We start from the raw sequence: 18,989 nt of genomic DNA on the forward strand, positions 1-18,989 counted from the left end.
CTTAGGCCCTGACTAGATGGAAGATAAAGGCATTCCAGGTTTTCTGTGAAACAGGGACATTTCTCTTACAGTGTTTTGCCCACATCTACTCAAGATGAGATCTTCATGCAAAGCACTTTCTGTTGCTGATGCACTGGTTATGTGACCCTGGAGTAGAACACTTGTCTAATGAGGGCCAGGCCCAGGCTTCTCCAGCACCCCAGAAAAAATTATTTAGGAACACAACTAACAGGATGGATTATTGTTGTTCTTTAAAAAAGAAATACAGGGGGCTGGAGAAATGGCTCAGCCATTAAGAGCACTGACTGGTCTTCCAGAGGCCCCAGGCTCAATTCCCAGCAGCCACACAAAACTCCAATTCTAGGGGATCTGACACCACCTGCTGACTGCTGAGGGTACTGCACACCTGTGGTGCATAGACACACATGCAGGCAAAACACCCACAACCACATTGAAACAAATACAATTTACATCTTCAAAAGAAAAATTTCAATTAGCACTTGCTAGTTAGAGCTGATTGCCTAGCTAGACAGAGTACTGTTTTGTCCAAGTTGGCTATACTTGAACTTGTTTTAATCTTAAAGAAGCATACAATTGTTTAAGATATTTTTTAAAAGAGAACACTAAACATTGTTTTTATTATTGCTTTGGTAGGCTGCTAAATATGAAATTTATATGGTCTACATGATCCATTCAAGTTACCTGTGGTCTGCAGACATAACTGACATAAGAGATGTAACACAAAAGAAAAAGAGGAGGCCTAGTTAAGATTTCCCCTTCAGTGTGCAGAACTCATACAGTTTCTGGATGTGCTACAAAAAAAACCAAAAAAAACAAAAAAACCCACTGAATCATCCATTTTGAAAATACAAAGCAAACCTTTGCCTGCTGAGAAAAGCCAGGGTCCACTCTGCAGCTCCTCAGAACTGTTGACACCCTTCTCACCAAAAAAAGAAAAACCCAAACTAGCCAAGACCTTTAGGAATCTCTTTTCCCAGAGGCTGTATACTCCTATGCTCCCCTAATGTCTTCTTTTTCTAACTATCTCCCCCTCCATTTTGCCACCCTTGAACCCTGAGCGCAGCACAGAATGTTGGAGGCCCAAGATTCTATAGTGGCTGTTTGCTGGGGCCGGTCAACCTCCCTAACTGTCACAACGGTTTCATATGCATCCGAAGAACGATCCTAGCATAGCACTCGAGATGCATAGGCCGGAGGGCTGGTCTTAGGTTGGATGCCTGATTGAGTCAAGTAGTAAGTTCTAGATCAGGCTGAGTTACAGAGTAAGGCCCTGTCTCAAAAAAGAAGACAAAGAAAGAGAGGAGAGGAGAGAGCACCTTAATGCTTTTCTTGTATGGGAAATCAAGGTAAAGGGATGTCTGTGCAGCCAAGGAAGCAAAGCATGGCCAGACGAATTGCCACAAAGTCCGAGAGAGGAAAAACTCACAAAGTGAGAGCAGAAGAGAGAGATGAATCTTCAGACCTGAATCAACCCAGCCCAAGGAAGCCAAGAAACTGAGAGACATAAGAGTAGACTTGGACCACGTAAGATGCAGTCAGTGAGTCACAGAGAGCTCTTCTGTCCCTTCCTCCCATCCTCTAAAGCCTTTGGAAGCCGCCGTGAGTTCCCCAGTCAGATGCACTGAAACACTTTCATGTGAACTTGAATTGTTCTCTGAGGCCTCTCCTTCGGGTCTTGCCAAGGACATTATCTGTCTATTTAATACGTACGGATGCTACTCTATTAGAAGGCTAAAGATTTTATTAATGAACACTTCTAAGAAACACTGAGATGATCTCCTTAACATAAGAGCCCAAAGAAAGGGGGACCTGCCAGCTCCCAGTCAGGCAGTGCAGGCAGGGCTGCGCCCGCTCAGAGTGCCCACCCAATCCTGCCTTTGGGGGGCATCTAACCTTTCTTTTGCAGCTGCTCCTATCCAGGAACGTTGTGCAATTATTGGAGTCTGGAATACAATGAGTGTACACTAGGGAGCTTCCACCCCATCTGAGGTAACTACCATTTATTTACTCCTCGGCTAGTGAAGCGCTGATACTCTTGAGCTGCGATATCATCCTGACAATGTTATGCACTGAATCAAATAGTGTTTCGGGGGCTGGAGAGATGGCTCAGTGGTTAAGAGCACTAACTGCTCTTCCAGAGGTCCTGAGTTCAAATCCGAGCAACCACATGGTGGCTCACAAGCATCTGAAATGGGATCTGATGCTCCTTTCTGGTGTGTCTGAAGACAGCGGCAGTGTACTCATATAAATTAAAAAAAGTAATCTTAAAAAAAAGTATTTCAGTGAGCAGAGTTAATGAGGTTTTTATCCAGAACGATTTCCTTAGCTAGCTTTTGCTCAATTCTGAAAAACAAAAATTACAGAAACTATTACTTATTTTCAAAGATCAAATATGAAGTAGCATGACACTCTTTGTGAGGGTACAGTGAATACAGGTGTATAGGAAATAATGGAATGTGAGTTGTTTCCTAAACTCCCAGGCTCCCTAATAACACTGCTTGTAACATTGAGTTGTGGGACAAGGGTTGATCTTTTGAGTGTGCCAATCCTAGCATCATGGTTTGGGTTTTCTTGATGGTAGAAAGACAGAATGTATTTGATCTGACCCAAAACCCATGCTATTTTCTCCGACCTCTTTCTAAGGTAGAGGTGAGATGGCAGGACCCTGGTCTTGATGTAATCTGTTCTCTGTCACAGAAGGAGCTGGTCCACATTCCCACCTGGTCATCAAGATGTCAGTCTCCCACCTCAAGAGTGGGTCTAGTTCGAAGCCTGCTCGGGAATACAGCCCAATTCAAACCTTCTATCTTGCTGCTACTGGGAAATAGCATCATCCCCGAGGCGTTGACCCACTACAAAGACAATGACAGAAGATGGCTGCTCCTCGTATAATACCTCACGAGAGATGCCTGCAGCTTCCGTTTCCTGTGACTGACACCCCACTTGTCCTTGTGTGTTCATGCATCTCATCATTGCTAGACGGTAGGAAACTTTACAGTGTCATCGGGGTTAATCACATTTCCTGCCAGTTCCTACGCACGGGTTGTCCTTGCCGTTCAAACAGGAGGCGGTGGAGTCGTTGCCTGTGCCCACATAGCCCAGATGGCCGAAGCGTTGATAGCGAGATAGGATGTGTAGTGTACTGATGAAACTTTATTGTTTCCCTACTAAAGTGGTCAGCCGCACAGTAACTGCTAGTCTCTAGAAAGCCCAGACTTCTCACCTCTGTACATCCCAAAGCAAACTGAATGAGGCAGGAGAGGAGTTTCCTTTTCTCCTGGTTATAATTATATAAACCACCGGTGTACCACCGAGCTCTGTGCAGCTCATAACTTTGCCTGAGCTCTTCGTTTCTGGTTAGGCAGCAGGGGTGTTCACCAGGGGACGGCACCAAAAGCCCCAGCACAATGCAATGAGGAAGGGGATGATAACACAGGTCCTGTCACATCTAAACTCGTCTTTAGAGTGCCGGGTCTTGAAGCGTTGGCGTGTGGCTGTAAGGATCTCGAGGGCTCAGGAGGGGTTTCCCGGGCGGGCATGATTTCATTGATTTTGCAGAGCTGGGTGAACGGAGCGGGCCCCATCACCACCTTGCTCTACAGAGGAAGGGGCAAGCCCAGGGCTCAGTGACTAGCTGTGTGTTCGGAAGTTTGCAATGACGTCTCCCAGGTTTTATGAGGGCTACTTTGAGGCTCCTTTTCCAACACAGGTCCTTTTCATGCTTCCTTTTAGTGGTATTCTACACTTTTCATGAGCCATCCTATCCTTCGGTGATTTGTATTATTGTATTTTGAAGAGATAATGTACACACTTAATAGAATTATGAAGATAAAGGAGCATGTTTGGCTAAAAATGTGGTACAAATTTATCTACTCATACCTCATACACATTCATCAATTCCTAGTGTGTTCCACCACGGATGGGTAGATGCATGTCATGGTGTATCACATTGGTTTTGGTCATATACCCCTTCCCTGTGTTTCTTTTTTTTTTGGTTCTTTTTTTCGGAGCTGGGGACCGAACCCAGGGCCTTGCGCTTCCTAGGTAAGCGCTCTACCACTGAGCTAAATCCCCAGCCCCCCTTCCCTGTGTTTCTGACTATACCAGTGAATACTTCTTGTCTCTGGGACCAGGCTGAGTCTTGAACGACAGCAGGATCCCTGGTGTCTACCTACAAGGTGACAATATCACTCTTCCTCTTGCTTTGATGCCACCAGTGTCTCCTGAGATTACCTAAAGTTCTCTGGGGTGAAGTATTTATTATACTAAGAAAAGTAAAAATCTCCATGTTGTGATCTGAGAGTGTAGAAAACAGACCAAGGCCCCTGTTTCCTTTGGTTGAAGTTTGGAAGCATGGCTCGTTTCCTCAGGGTTCTGGTAGTGCATTCCTGCTGTCCTCAGTTTCTGAGTGCTGAGAGGACAGGTCCACAGCACAGGGTCTACTTGGCTGTCCTGTTGGATATGGTGCTTGTAGCCATGTGCTCAGTACTGGAGAAAGGCACAGGCCCTTCTTTCCAGGAATGGAGGAGGACAGCACAGGACTTTCAGAACACACCTCTTTTCCCAGGCACCTCTAGCATCCTTCGCACAGGGGCCACATCGCCTCAGCCTCTCAGGGAAGTGTGGATGTTCTCTGTGCGTCCTAACCATTATTGTCTCTTTTCTCAGTCTTCTCACAGAAGACCTGCCCAAGGGCCAAGGCTATAAGCCCTCCATGTCATCCCTAAAGGGGAGGGGATGCCCTGAAGGTGGGTCTTCAGTTTCACTGTGGCCCACCTAAAAGTTTCAAAGCAGCACAGAGTGACTGAGCTATTCAGGCCTTGTAGATCCTGAGCATTAAGAGTGAGGGGGAAGAGCTGAGGCTGCCTCTCCAGTGCAATTCAAGGGCCAGGTTAAAGGTGTGTGTGTGTGTGTGTGTGTGTGTGTGTGTGTGTGTGGCATGCACGTGTGCACCAGATGCTACTGCTGCTCCCAACTCAATTCTTTCTTAAGCAATGTCAGAACTCTCCTAACTCAGTTTCTGTTTTGTCTGGCAGAATTTAAAGAATACAGCACATTCCTAGAGCTGAGTTATTCATTCTGGACTCTTGAAAAAAAATACACCAGAGGTATGGGACACGTAGAGTCAATGATAACAGCACAGAAGTACGGGTGAGGGTGCCTTCATTTCTCAGGCTGTGCCCTGGGATGGTACTATGACTCTGTGGTTTTAATGTGCTAGTTTATGGGAGGGGGCAAAGGTCAGTAACTTTAAAAAAGAAAAGTGCTATTGGAGGCATCAACCAGATTTAGCCTGCCTATCCAAGAGGAACAGAAAGTGTTTTCTGCTGTAACCAGAGCAAGAAAACTGACTGTCATGAAAATTCTCACTAGAACATACAATTCTTGACTTCAGAGGATTCAGAAGTTTGGCTGGCATGTGGTTATAGGTAACCCTGTCTGCTTGTCATATTTGATCTTTCTGGCTGTACAGTCACTGAGTTGTATCTGGAAGAGTTAGCTCAAGGTTTCAGAGAACATCCAGGGTCCTGCAGTGCTCTCATGCTGGGAGGAACACACACTATTCTAGAATTGTCTTCTGTCTACATGCAGATGTTGACTATTAGAGGGCTAAGCAGCTCTGAGCTGTCCATTTCTAAGACACCTAGTGAGGGAAGGAAGTTTATAACTTGCTTGTACTATTTTATTTTTTTTCCATCTTTATTAAATTGGGTATTTCTGGTTTACATTTCAAATGTTATTCCCTTTCCCAGTTTCCATGCCAACATCCCCCTAGCCCCTCCCCTCCCCTTCTATATCGGTGTTCCCCTCTCCATCCTACCACCATTACTGCCCTCCCCCCAACAATCCCATTCACTGAGGGTCCAGCCTTGGCAAGACCAAGGGATTCCCCTTCCACTGGTGCTCTTACTAGGCTATTCATTGCTACCTATGCAGTTGGAGCCCAGGGTCAGTCCATGTATAGTCTTTGGGTAGTGGCTTAGTCCCTGGAAGCTCTGGTTGCTTGGCATTGTTGTTCATATGGGGTCTCAAGTCCCTTCAAGCTCTTTTAGTCCTTTCTCTGATTCCTTCAACGGAGGTTCCGTTCTCAGTTCAGTGGTTCGTTGCCTGCATTCGCCTATGTATTTGCTGTATTCTGGCTGTGTCTCTCAGGAGAGATCTACATCAGGTTCCTGTCGGTCTGCATTTCTTTGCTTCATCCATCTTATCTTATACTGTATATGTATGGTCCACATGTGGGGCAGGCTCTGAATGGGCGTTCCTTCAGCCTCTGTTCTAAACTTTGCCTCCCTATCCCCTCCCAAGGGTATTCTTGTTCCCCTTTCTTTTTTTTTTTCGGAGCTGGGGACCGAACCCAGGGCCTTGTGCTTCCTAGGTAAGCGCTCTACCACTGAGCTAAATCCCCAGCCCCTCTTGTTCCCCTTTCAAAGAAAGAATGAAGCATCCGCATTTTGGTCATCCTTGAGTTTCGTGTGTTCTGTGCATCTAGGGTAATTCAAGCTTTTGGGTTAATATCCACTTATCAATGAGTGCATACCATGTGTGTTTTTCTGTAATTGGATTACAGAATATCATTCAGGATATTTTCCAGTTCCATCCATTTGCCTATGAATTTCATAAAGTCACTGTTTTTTGATAGCTGAGTAGTATTCCATTGTGTAGCTGTACCACATTTTCTGTATCCATTCCTCTGTTGAAGGGCATCTGGGTTCTTTCCATATTCTGGCTATTATAAATAAGGCTGCTATGAACATAGTGGAGCACGTGTCTTTGTTATATGTTGGAGCATCTTTTGGGTATATGCACAAGAGAGGTATAGCTGGATCCTCAGGTAGTGCAATGTCCAATTTTCTGAGGAACCTCCAGACTGATTTCCAGAATGGTTGTACCAGTCTGCAAATCCCACCAACAATGGAGGAGTGTTCCTCTTTCTCCATATCCTTGCCAGCATCTGCTGTCGCCAGAGTCTTTGATCTTAGCCATTCTGACTGGTGTGAGGTGGAATCTCAGGGTTGTTTTGATTTGCATTTCCCTTATGACTAAAAATGTTGAACATTTCTTTAGGTACTTCTCAGCCATTCGGCATTCCTCAGCTGTGAATTCTTTGTTTAGCTCTGAATCCCATTTTTTTTTTTTTTCGGAGCTGGGGACCGAACCCAGGGCCTTGTGCTTCCTAGCTGAATCCCATTTTTAAATAGGGTTATTTGTCTCCCTGCAGTTTAATTTCATGAGTTCTTTGTATATTTTGGATATGAGCCCTCTATCAGTTGTAGGATTGGTAAAGATCTTTTCCCAATCTGTTGGTTGTCATTTTGTCCTAACCACAGTGTCCTTTGCCTTACAGAAGCTTTGCAGTTTTATGAGATCCCATTTGTCGATTCTTGATCTTAGAGCATAAGCTATTGGTGCTCTGTTCAGGAAATTTTCTCCAATGCTAATGTGTTCGAGATTCTTCCCCACTTTTTCTTCTATTAGTTTGACTGTATCTGGTTTGATGTGGAGGTCCTTGATCCACTTGGACTTAAGCTTTGTACAGGGTGATAAGCATGTATCGATCTGCATTCTTCTACATGCTGACCTCCAGTTGAACCAGCACCATTTGTTGAAAATGCTATCTTTTTTCCATTGGATGGTTTTGGCTCCTTTGTCAAAAATCAAGTGACCATAGGTGTGTGGGTTAATTTCTGGGTTTTCAATTTTATTCCACTGGTCTATCTCTGCCTGTCTCTGTACCAATACCATGCAGTTTTTATCACTATTGCTCTGTAATACTGCTTGAGTTCAGGGATTGTGATTCCCCCAGAAGTCATTTTATTGTTGACGATAGTTTTAACTATCCTGGGTTTTTTGTTATTCCAAATGAATTTGCAAATTGTTCTGTCTAACTCGCTGAAGAATTGGATTGGAATTTTAATGGGTATTGCATTGAATCTGTAGATCGCTTTTGGTAAAATGGCCATTTTTATTATATTAATCCTGCCAATCCATGAGCATCGGAGATCTCTCCATCTTCTGAGATCTTCTTCAATTTCTTTCTTCAGAGGTTTGAGGTTCTTGTCATACAGATCTTTCACTTGCTTGGTTAAAGTCACACCGAGGTATTTTATATTATTTGGGACTATTATGAAGGGTGTCGTTTCCCTAATTTCTTTCTCAGCTTGTTTCTCTTTTGTGTAGAGGAAGGCTACTGATTTATTTGAGTTAATTTTATACCCAGCCACTTTGCTGAAGGTGTTTATCAGCTTTAGTAGTTCTCTGGTGGAACTTTTGGGATCACTTAAACATGCTATCAAATCATCTGTAAATAGTGATATTTTGACCTCTTCTTTTCCGATCTGTATCCCCTTGATCTCCTTTTGTTGTCTGATTGCTCTGGCTAGAACTTCAAGAACTATATTGAATAAGTAGGGAGAGAGTGGGCAGCCTTGTCTAGTCCCTGATTTTAGTGGGATTGCTTCAAGTTTCTCTCCATTTAGTTTAATGTTAGCGACTGGTTTGCTGTATATGGCTTTTACTATGTTCAGGTATGGGCCTTGAATTCCTATTCTTTCCAGGACTTTTATCATGAAGGGGTATTGAATTTTGTCAAATGCTTTCTCAGCATCTAATGAAATGATCATGTGGTTTTTATCTTACAGTTTGTTTATATAATGGATCATGTTGATGGTTTTCCGTATATTAAACCATCCCTGCATACCTGGGATGAAGCCTACTTGATCTTGATGGATGATTGTTTTGATGTGCTCTTAGATTCGGTTTGCAAGAATTTTATTGAGTATTTTTTGCGTCAATATTCATAAGGGAAATTGGTGTGAAGTTCTCTTTCTTTGTTGGGTCTTTGCGTGGTTTAGGTATAAGAGTAATTGTGGCTTCATAGAAGGAATTCGGTAGCTCTCTGTCTGTTTCAATTTTGTGGAATAGTTTGGATAGTATTGGTATGAGGTCTTCGATGAAGGTCTGATAGAATTCTGCACTGAACCCATCTGGACCTGGGCTCTTTATGGTTGGGAGACTTTTAATGACTGCTTTTATTTCTTTACGAGTTATGGGGTTGTTTAAATGGTTTATCTGTTCCTGATTTAACTTTGGTACCTGGTATCTGTCTAGGAAATTGTCCATTTCCTCCAAATTTTCAAGTTTTGTTGAATATAGGCTTTTGTGGTAGGATCTGATCATTTTTTGAATTTCCTCTGAATCTGTAGTTATGTCTCCCTTTTCATTTTTGATTTTGTTAATTTGGACACACTCTCTGTCCTCTGGTTAGTCTGGCTAAGGGTTTATCTATCTTGTTGATTTTCTCAAAGAACCAGCTTTTGGTTCTTTTTGGATTCTTTGTATAGTCCTTTTTGTTTCTACTTGGTTGGTTTCAGCTCTGAGTTTGATTATTTCCTGCCTTCTACTCCTCCTGGGTGTATTTGCTTCTTTTTGTTCTAGAGCTTTTAGGTGTGCTGTCAAGCTGCTGACATATGCTCTTTCCTGTTTCTTTTTGCAAGCACTCAGAGCTATGAGTTTTCCTCTTAGCACAGCTTTCATTGTGTCCCATAAGTTTGGGTATGTTGTACCTTCATTTTTATTAAATTCTAAGAAGTCTTTAATTTCTTTATTTCTTCCTTGATCAGGTTATCATTGAGTAGAGCATTGTTCAATTTCCATGTATATGTGGGTGTTCTTTCCTTATTGTTATTGAAGACCAGCTTTAGCCCGTGGTGGTCTGATAGGATGCATGGAATTATTTCTATCTTTCTGTATCTATTGAGGCCTGTTTGTGCCCGATTATATGGTCAATTTTGGAGAAAGTACCATGAGGTGGTGAGAAGGTATATCCTTTTGTTTTGGATAAGTTCTATAAATATCTGTTAAGTCCATTTGGCTCATGACTTCTCTTAGTCTGTCTATGTCTCTGTTTAATTTCTGTTTCCATGATCTGTCCAGTGATGAGAGTGGGGTGTTGAAATCTCCTACTATTATTGTATGAGGTGCAATGTGTGCTTTGAGCTTTAGTAAGGTTTCTTTTATGTATGTAGGTGCCCTTTTATTTGGAGCATAGATATTTAGGATTGAGAGTTCATCTTGGTGGATTTTTCCTTTGATGAATATGAAGTGTCCTTCCTTATCTTTTTTGATGATTTTTGGTTGAAAATCGATTTTATTCAATATTAGAATGGCTACTCCAGCTTGCTTCTTCAGACCATTTGCTTGGAAAGTTGTTTTCCAGCCTTTTACTCTGAGGTAGTGTCTGTCTTTGTCTCTGAGGTGTGTTTCCTGTAGGCAGCAAATGCTGGGTCCTCATTATGTATCCAGTTTGTTAATCTGTGTCTTTTTATTGGGGAATTGAGTCCATTGATGTTGAGAGATATTAAGGAATAGTGATTGTTGCTTCCTGTTATCTTCATATTTGGAGGTGAGATTATGTTTATGTGCTTGTCTTCTCTTTGTTTTGTTGCAAAACGATTAGTTTCTTGCTTTTTCTAGGGTGTAGCTTGCCTCCTTGTGTTGAACTTTACCATTTATTATCCTTTGTAGGGCTGGATTTATAGAAAGATATTGTGTAATTTGGTTTTGTCATGGAATATCTTGGTTTCTCCATCTATGTTAATTGAGAGTTTTGCTGGATACAGTAACCTGGGCTGGCATTTGTGTTCTCTTAGGGTCTGTGTGACACCTGTCCAGGATCTTCTTGCTTTCATAGTCTCTGGTGAGAAGTCTGGTGTAATTCTTATAGATCTGCCTTTATATGTCACTTGACCTTTTCCCTTACTGCTTTTAATATTCTTTCTTCGTTTTGTGCATTTGGTGTTTTGACTATTATGTGATGGGAGGAGTTTCATTTCTGGTCCAATCTATTTGGAGTTCTGCAGGCTTCTTGTATGCTTGTGGGCATCTCTTTCTTTAGGTTAGGGAAGTTTTCTTCTATGATTTTGTTGACGATATTTACTGGTCCTTTGAGCTGGGAGTCTTCACTCTCTTCTATACCTATTATCCTTAGGTTTGATCTTCTCATTGTGTCCTGGATTTCCTGTATGTTTTGGGCCAGTAGCTTTTTCCATTTTACATTATCTTTGACAGTTGTGTCGATGATTTCTATGGAATCTTCTGCTCCTGAGATTCTCTTTTATCTCTTGTATTCTGTTGGTGATGCTTGTATCTACGGCTCCTTGTCTCTTACTTTGGTTTTCTATATCCAGGGTTGTCTCCCTTTGTGATTTCTTGTTTCTATTTCCATTTTCAATTCCTTCACCTGCTTGATTGTGTTTTCCTGTAATTCTTTCAGGGATTTTTGTGTTTCCTCTCTAAGGGCTTCTACTTGTTTACTTTTGTTTTCCTGCATTTCTCTATGGGAGTTCTTTATGTCTTTCTTAAAGTCCTCCATCATCATGATCAAATGTGATTTTTTTCTTTTTCTTTTTCTTTTTTTTTTCAGAGCTGGGGACCGAACCCAGGGCCTTGCGTTTGCTAGGCAAGTGCTCTACCACTGAGCTAAATCTCCAACCCCGATCAAATGTGATTTTAAAGCTAGATCTTACTTTTCTGGTGTGTTTGGATATTCAGTATTTGCTTTGGTGGGAGAATTGGGCTCCGATGATGCCATGTAGTCTTGGTTTCTGTTGCTTGGGTTCCTATGCTTGCCTCTCACCATCAGGTTGTCTCTGGTGTTGCCTTGTTGTGCTGTAGACTTGTTTTCCTGTTTTCTTTCAGCCAGTTATCGGAACAGAGTGTTCTGTTTTCAGATGTGTAGTCGTTCCTGTTTACTGGCTTTCAGCTGTTCTTGTGGGCATATGTCCTGAGTCCACCAGGCAGATCACTTGGAGCAGAAAAGTTGGTCTTACCTCTGGTCTGAAGTCACTCCTCAGGGCTGGGTTTCAGCTCTCCGTGAGGGCAGCAACCAGAAGGGCCTGCCCCTACTTCAGGGTCCCTGTGCACAGGGGGCCCTGATGGCACTAGGTGTTCTCCTCTAGAGTCAGAAATGTGGGCAGAGAGTAGTCTCCTCTGGTTTCCCAGGTGTGTTTGCCCCTCTGAAGGTCCAGCTCTCCCTCCCATGGGATTTGGGTGCAGAGAGCTGTTTGACTGGGTCCCTTCAGATTCAGGCGCAGTCTGGACTGCAGGGCTCCTGCAGCTTGAGTGCCCCTATCTTCCTGTTCCCAGAGGCCCTATACAGTTTCCTCTTGGGCCAGGGATGTGTGCAAAGGTGGGAAGAAGTGGTGGTCTCTCATGCCCTGCAGTCTCAGGATTGCTCACACGTCTGGGCGATGAGCTCTCTCTCCCACGGGGTTTGGGAGCAGGGAGCTACGGGCCAGGATCCGCTTGTGCTATTTTAAATGTCACTGTGTTGACACAATCATTAGGAACATTTTGGAGGCTCTGACAGCAGGTGTAACTCTGGAGTTTAGCCTGTTTAGGATACAGACTATGCATATAGTACAGACTTAGAGTAAAACTGTGAATGACAAGTTATGGGGAGGGGGCAGAGAAAGTGCGCCAAGATTTCAATAAAGAATAAAATTCTGGGCTGGAGAGGTAACTCAGTCTGCAAATGAATTGCAGGATAAACAAAAGGTCTTAAGCTCTAGCCTCAAAACCCATATAAGAATAACAATGACAAAAGCCAGGAGGGCGGACCCTGCTTGTAATCTCAACATTAAGGTGGTAGAGTCAAGCTGATCCCAGGGGTTTTCAGGTCAGCTAGACTATCCAAATGTGTGATTTCTAGACCAGTGAGAAGCGTTGTCTCTCCCTGAAAAAATAAAACGGACCACATCCAAACATTGACCCCAGAAGTTGACACACATGTTTACACATATCACACATACACAGAGAGAGAGAGAGAGAGAGAGAGAGAGAGAGAGAGAGAGAGAGAGAGAGAGAGGGAGAGAGAGAGAGAGAGAGAGAGAGAGAGAGGGAAAGAGAGAGAGGGAAAGAGAGAGAGGGAAAGAGAGAGAGGGAAAGAGAGAGAGAGAGAGAAAGACACGTGTACAAATGCACACAGAAAAACGTTTTTAAGAAGTGTAATAGGACACCAAGAAGATTGGAACTTTGTCTTTGAAGAGAGCTCAGTAGAGAATGGATAAGTCTGTCTGTCCTCCATGGCATGGCTCTACGAGTATAAGGGAAAGCAAGACTTCTGGATTGGGAAATAATACCCACAAACTGAGAAGGGCTTTTCTTCTGAGACATGAAATGTTAGCCTGAATCTCTTTCTCTCTGTAGGAAAAAAGGGGAGGAATTTGCTGAGAGAGTTATCCTCCCAGAAGAGCTGGAAAAACTCTGACAGAAACTCTCCAGAGAGTCGGGGAGCATAGATCCTCACCTACCTGAGTCACTGGCCCCTGATAAAGTCCTTGTGAAGATGTCCCCACAGATTAGGATAAGCCATACAGGAAGAAACCTGTTACATAGACATCATCACAACAAGTCACAGCTGGTTTGTACCAAGATGTCCTCACCACGTTAGTGTCACCCACACAGGATGGAACTGCTACACAGACAACACACCGGCCAAGCTGCCACTGGTTGGTGATGTAGAGAAGCTCTGTGAAGAAATGGTCCCTTTGACATCTGGCTCAGACACACAAGCTAAAGAGAATGTCATGATAATTAGGCCAGGTAAAGTCACCTCTGCCTCCCCACTTGGAAAAGCTGTGTGAAAACACAGTGCCCATATCACTTGCGTCAACCAGACAGTCTTCAGTCTGCGACAGTGATACTATCAACTAAGCCAACATTGGTTTGTGTTTTGGGAGAGCCTCGTATAGCTGTGGCTCCCCACCATACCTGAGTCAGCCTCACAGACTTCACAGACTGGAATACAATAACAAGGTAAGTCAGCCCTGGGCGAGAGGTTCCTGCAACTCGGAGTACCAAGCAACATAGAAAGCTTCCTCGGTCTCTTTTCCCTCCTGGTACTTGGCTCTGGTTACAGAGTCTCGTGTGATACTGTTGTGTGCCGTCCTCCCCGTCCTGTGGAAGTGCTCTTCAGCTTATGCTAAGTCAACTCACTTTTCAGACCCCTAATGTTTAAAGGTTCTATGGAGATTTGAAACACTGGGTGAACTAGAGATTGTAGGTGGCTTTTTGAAGAAGCAGCATTGAAATGTCTAATGCCATTGTGCTAACCAGATTGAATGGAAGAAAGAAAAGGCAGGCTGTTGAATTGTGCTGGCCCTGGAAGCACTCTTGTTGAGATCTGGTCTTTTGCTATGTATTATGATGCTAATACTGGCCCCCAAGTTCTGGTTGCCTCAGGGACAAGAAAATCCTCACTTATACCAAGTGATGCTATGTAACCATGCTCCTTAATTTAATAAAGATGCCAACAGCCTGTGGCTGGGCAGAAGAGTGGTAGGTGAGATTGGTACCTGAACTTGTTGTCTGAGGAGGACCAAGAGGGAGAAGAGAGAAGGGGGGGAGAGGAGAAGATGCCGTGGGGTAAATGACTGTGAGGATTGGCTATGAAGTCTGGCCAGAGTAAGAGCGGCCCCAACGGAACACGGCAAGTCTTATCTTGGGGTTATTGATTCTAATAGCTTAGAGGGGTGATATCTGCCCAGGTCTAGTGCTTTGAAGGCTTATTATAAATGTAAAGAAAATATAAAGATTATGTGTGTTTTTTAATCTGGAAACTGGATAATCAAAGGTGGGATAGAAACCCCCGACTGAGATTAAATATTTAGTACTATTGCTGACCTTGAAGGAGATTGGTTAGTCAGGGCAAACACTGTGTATAGGGGGTGATAGCTCAGCTTGGCCATAAGAACTGTTATCTTCTTTACAATTGGGTATCAAGAAAATAGTAATGGGTTGAAATAGTGAGGAAATCTTGTTAGATTCAGTTTGTGAAAGTAGGAACTGACAGGAATTCCTAAGGCTGTGTTGTTGTCCCAGCTTATGAAAAGAGGAAGTTCTGGGATGGTTCTCTTCTGTCGCTTACAACAACGCACGTGAGCAGCCAAGGCTGTGAGCCACCAACAGGAGGGAATTCTGGGAACACAAAAGACGCAGGGGCTGCAGATGCGGGGAAGGGCCACCACCTGGGTAGATTGTTTTAAATTGCCACTTCAGAGTTCGTCGGGGAATTGTGGTCACAGCTGCTGTTCTTGCCTTTGCAGGTGAGAAGCCCAGGCCTGAGAACAAGTGTGTTGATCCCTGTCCAGGAGGATGGTCCCAACTCAATGAAGAAATCTTCATCCACTGGGTTTCTGACGTTAGGCTGGATCCATGTATGCAAATGTGACTCTCTGAGGGCTTGTCCCCCTTCTCGTCACTTAAAAAACCCCTAAATCTTGTGTCTCTGGACAGAGTAGATCGAATCCAGATTACGCCGCTCTTCTTGCATGTGGTTCCCTGATGGTTAGTGTTCACTCCTGGGTCACGAACATTTCCCAGGGCTTTTACACTTTCCCAGTCTCTGAAAGATAGATAGATGATAGGTACATAGATAGATAAATCTGTGTCAGCAACTTTCAGGTATACACTACAGCGTTTTGTGCTGCATGTGCACCATTTGACATTAAGGTTGTCTTGAAATTAACCAAGAAATGGGCATCTTCTCACACACTGAAGTTAAACTCCCTTTATTCACAGTGCTGGCAAGGAACTTTCTGTGAAGTGTAATTCTCCACAATTATACGTATATTCCTCGTAGTTGCAAATAGATCTACACTGGAAGAGGCGTCGGAGACAGCTGTTGAAAGCTCCTTAGCCCTGGTTTCCTTGACAGACAGGCATGACTGGCTGGACTCACTGAGAATTCTGACTTGTTCCCCTCTCAGACCCAACCCATCCAACTCAGATGGCCTTTTTGTCTAACATAGTCTACACATGTACGTACACTTGTACCATACATATTAACGAATGCAGTTGTGTGCTCCACTAAACATAGGAAATACACGGGTTATCTGGGCATTGCAGGGAGGAAAGTGTCTCTACTGAGACCTTAAAAATAAGCAAACCCCATAAAATATGGCATTAGCTGGCTGCTCTAAAAGGCACCCTTTAATCTCATGTTCTGATGAACCCAACTTGACCCTTTAAAAACACGCATTTGTGGCAACCTTGTTGCTTTTCTAAGAAAACCCTTCAAGAAGTCTGAACTATTTGAAGTGATGGGAACCCCAAGAGCCTGAAGGACAGACGCCCCACATCACCCTCCTTCTCAGAAAGGGATTCTCCTTCCTTCCTGTATCCACTTTAACTTCACACGAGTGTGGGGCGGCCGTGCCTGTGTTTTAATTATTCTGCACCGCTATCACGCAGGACTCTGTGGGCCCTATTTGCAACATTTTTCTTCTCTTCCCTACCGGTTGAAAATGTTCTCGATCGATATAACTCTTTACTTTGGCTATTTTCTTTCTTTCTATTCATTTCTGATGAGTTAACTCTAGGGACTTTTTAAACCTTTCAGCTCAAGAATTCCTGTTTAATTCTCATTAATAGTTGCTAGATAAATCATCTATGACCCACTGGCCAGAGAACTGTATGCCAGTATCCTGGTGTGTGGTCATTGGTGTGAGGGGAGAGAAGGGGCAGGGGAATGGGGGGAGAGTAGTGGGGGCACCAAAAGGAAAGGAGATAAAAGGAGGGTTTCTTTGCTCCACTGTAAACAGAAGTGAAGAAATGGGATGATGAAAAACCTAAATATTTGGGAACAGCAGCAGATGAAGCAAGCCGTGGTAGAATTAGTTTTTTTGCTGTATCAGTGTCCCCTGGCTACTGCGACAAACTGCCACAAACCTAGTAGGGACTTGTTCTCGTACAACTTGTTTGTCAGAACAGTTTCCCCACAGCCCTGCAGGAGAATGCGTGCTTTGCCACCTCCAACCTCTGACATGCTCCAGGTATTTCTTCTGGTGCTTTGGTAGCAGATCTCCATCCACTCCCTGACTCCCGCTCCATGTACCTTCTCTGCGTCTCTTTTGTTTCTTAATAGGACCGTTGTCTTGGCCTAGGGCTTTCCTATCTACCTGCCTCTTGAATTTGACTGTTCTTAGAGTCATTTAGGCCAGTGGTTCTCAACCTTCCTAATGCTGCGACCTTTGAATACAGTTCCTCATGGTGTGGTTACACACACACACACACACACACATACACACACACACTCCCCAACCATTAGTTCATTGCTAACTACTTCATAACTGTAACATTGTTGCTGTAGTGGATCATAATGTAAATATCAAAGATACAGGATATCTGACATGTGACCCACCCCAAAGGGGTCTCAACTCATAGATTGAGAGCCATGGTTTGGGTGGCTCCCTTAAATGGGCTCCCACGGAGCTACTCACCATGTAGTGCATTTGTACTAACCAGTCCTACTATGTAAAGTGACTAGAATAGGGGTCCAGGCTGGGTAGTAGGGAGGGTCCAGCTTCCTCAGCAGGCCTGCTTTCCCTATAGCCAGCTATCCCAGGCCAGACTGGGTGCTTGGGTTAGCTCACTCTCCACAGTACAGGAAGAAGACGGCAGCTTCTCTGTGGAGTTTCAGGATGCAATTAACAGGACGCCAGCCAGGCTGTAGGGATGAGATGGGGAAGAGGCACTCAGCCAGGTTTTCACGTGTTCAGCTGTGTGTACTAGTGTACAAAACTGTTGCAAATGGAGCAGGAGCCAGCCCTCTACAAAGTGCATCCTTCCCTCTATGAACTAACTGCTGGGAGGTGGGTAGAGCAGATGAGACAGCAGAGGCACCAGGGGAGGAAGTAAAGGGACTGGGTATTGATGGTGCTCCAGCTAGGATCAGCTATGACTAAGGAAGACTCTTGTTTCCATTTTGTTTTCAAGAAAGGGTTTCTCTGTGTAGCTCTGGCTGTCCCAGAACTCACTCTGTAGACCAGGCTGGCTCTGAACTCACAGAAATATGCGTGCCTCTGCCTCCTGAGTGCTGGGATCAAAGACATGCACCACTACCACCCAGCTCTGTCAGACTTACTGCACACTGTGGTAGTTCGAATGTGCTTGGCCAAGGGGAAGTGACACTGTTAGGAGATGTGGCCTTGTTTGAGGAAGTGTGTCACTGTGGGGATGGGTGGTTTTGAGGTCCCCTCCTATGCTTAGGCTCCACCCAGTGTAGAAGAGAGCCTCCTCCAGGCTGCCTTTGAGTCAAAATGTAAAACTCTTGACTCCTCCAGCCCTATGCCTGTCTGCACCCTGCCATATTTCCCACCACGATAATGGAGTGAGCCTCAGAAACTGTAAGCCAACCCCAATTAAATATTTACCTTTATAAGCATTGCCTTGGTCATGATGTCTCTTCACAGTAAGAAAACCCTAAGACATACACCTTGGGTTCTGAGCTGTGCCCTTTGGGGAGAAATTGGTGACAGCATAGCCCATTGAACAAGGGCCTGCATGTGGCCCTCCATGTGCAGAGCCCAGTTTGTCCTGATATTTCACTTTAGATTCCCAATGGGACGGTGGTCAATAGACTTGGGGGTCGGGGGACATCTTGACCGCTTAGAGATCTTCTAGTCCACCTGCTGGCCCCAGAGGTTACACTGTTGCCTTTTAGATTTTAACATTTTATTTCCTCCTCTCTGGCTGTTCCAGACAAAGCTTGCTCAGTACAAGGTATGACTTACAATACCCCATCTGGGAAGCAGTAGGTTCCCTGGGGGCAGTGTCAGGGAATTGGTCTGTATTCCCTCCAAGGCCAACTGTGCGATGGGACCTGAGGGTGGGACCCTGGGAAGCCAAGTGAGAAAGGTGCGTAGCCTTGTGGGGATAAGTGCGGCCTTGTTGAAGGTGTACCACTTGGGGTGGCCTTTAGGTTTCAAAAGCCCATGCCAGAGCCAGTCTCTTCCCTCCCTCCATTGCCTTGGCCATGGTATCTCTTCACAGCAGTAGAGTACTATGACCTGGACTTAGCTATCAAGACTTAAAACCATCCCAGGGGTAGTTTTAACATTTCATGATAGTCAATAAAAAAATGATGGCCGGATGCATGGGCCAGCAATATCAAAGCAATAGACTCCACA

General features: G+C 44.2%; 1 long non-coding RNA gene across 1 annotated transcript; it reads left to right on the forward strand.

The window, feature by feature from the left end:
- Positions 1-1,170: 1,170 nt before the first annotated feature.
- On the forward strand, positions 1,171-15,593 carry LOC102555822 (uncharacterized). The gene is given in 5 exon segments (NR_185103.1): positions 1,171-2,010; positions 2,719-3,003; positions 5,058-5,129; positions 13,228-13,836; positions 15,126-15,593. It is a non-coding gene; the product is annotated as an uncharacterized LOC102555822 (long non-coding RNA).
- Positions 15,594-18,989: the final 3,396 nt, after the last annotated feature.

This window comes from Rattus norvegicus, chromosome 3 (assembly GCF_021556685.1).
Source record: "Rattus norvegicus strain SHRSP/BbbUtx chromosome 3, alternate assembly SHRSP_T2T, whole genome shotgun sequence".
Taxonomy (NCBI): domain Eukaryota; kingdom Metazoa; phylum Chordata; class Mammalia; order Rodentia; family Muridae; genus Rattus; species Rattus norvegicus.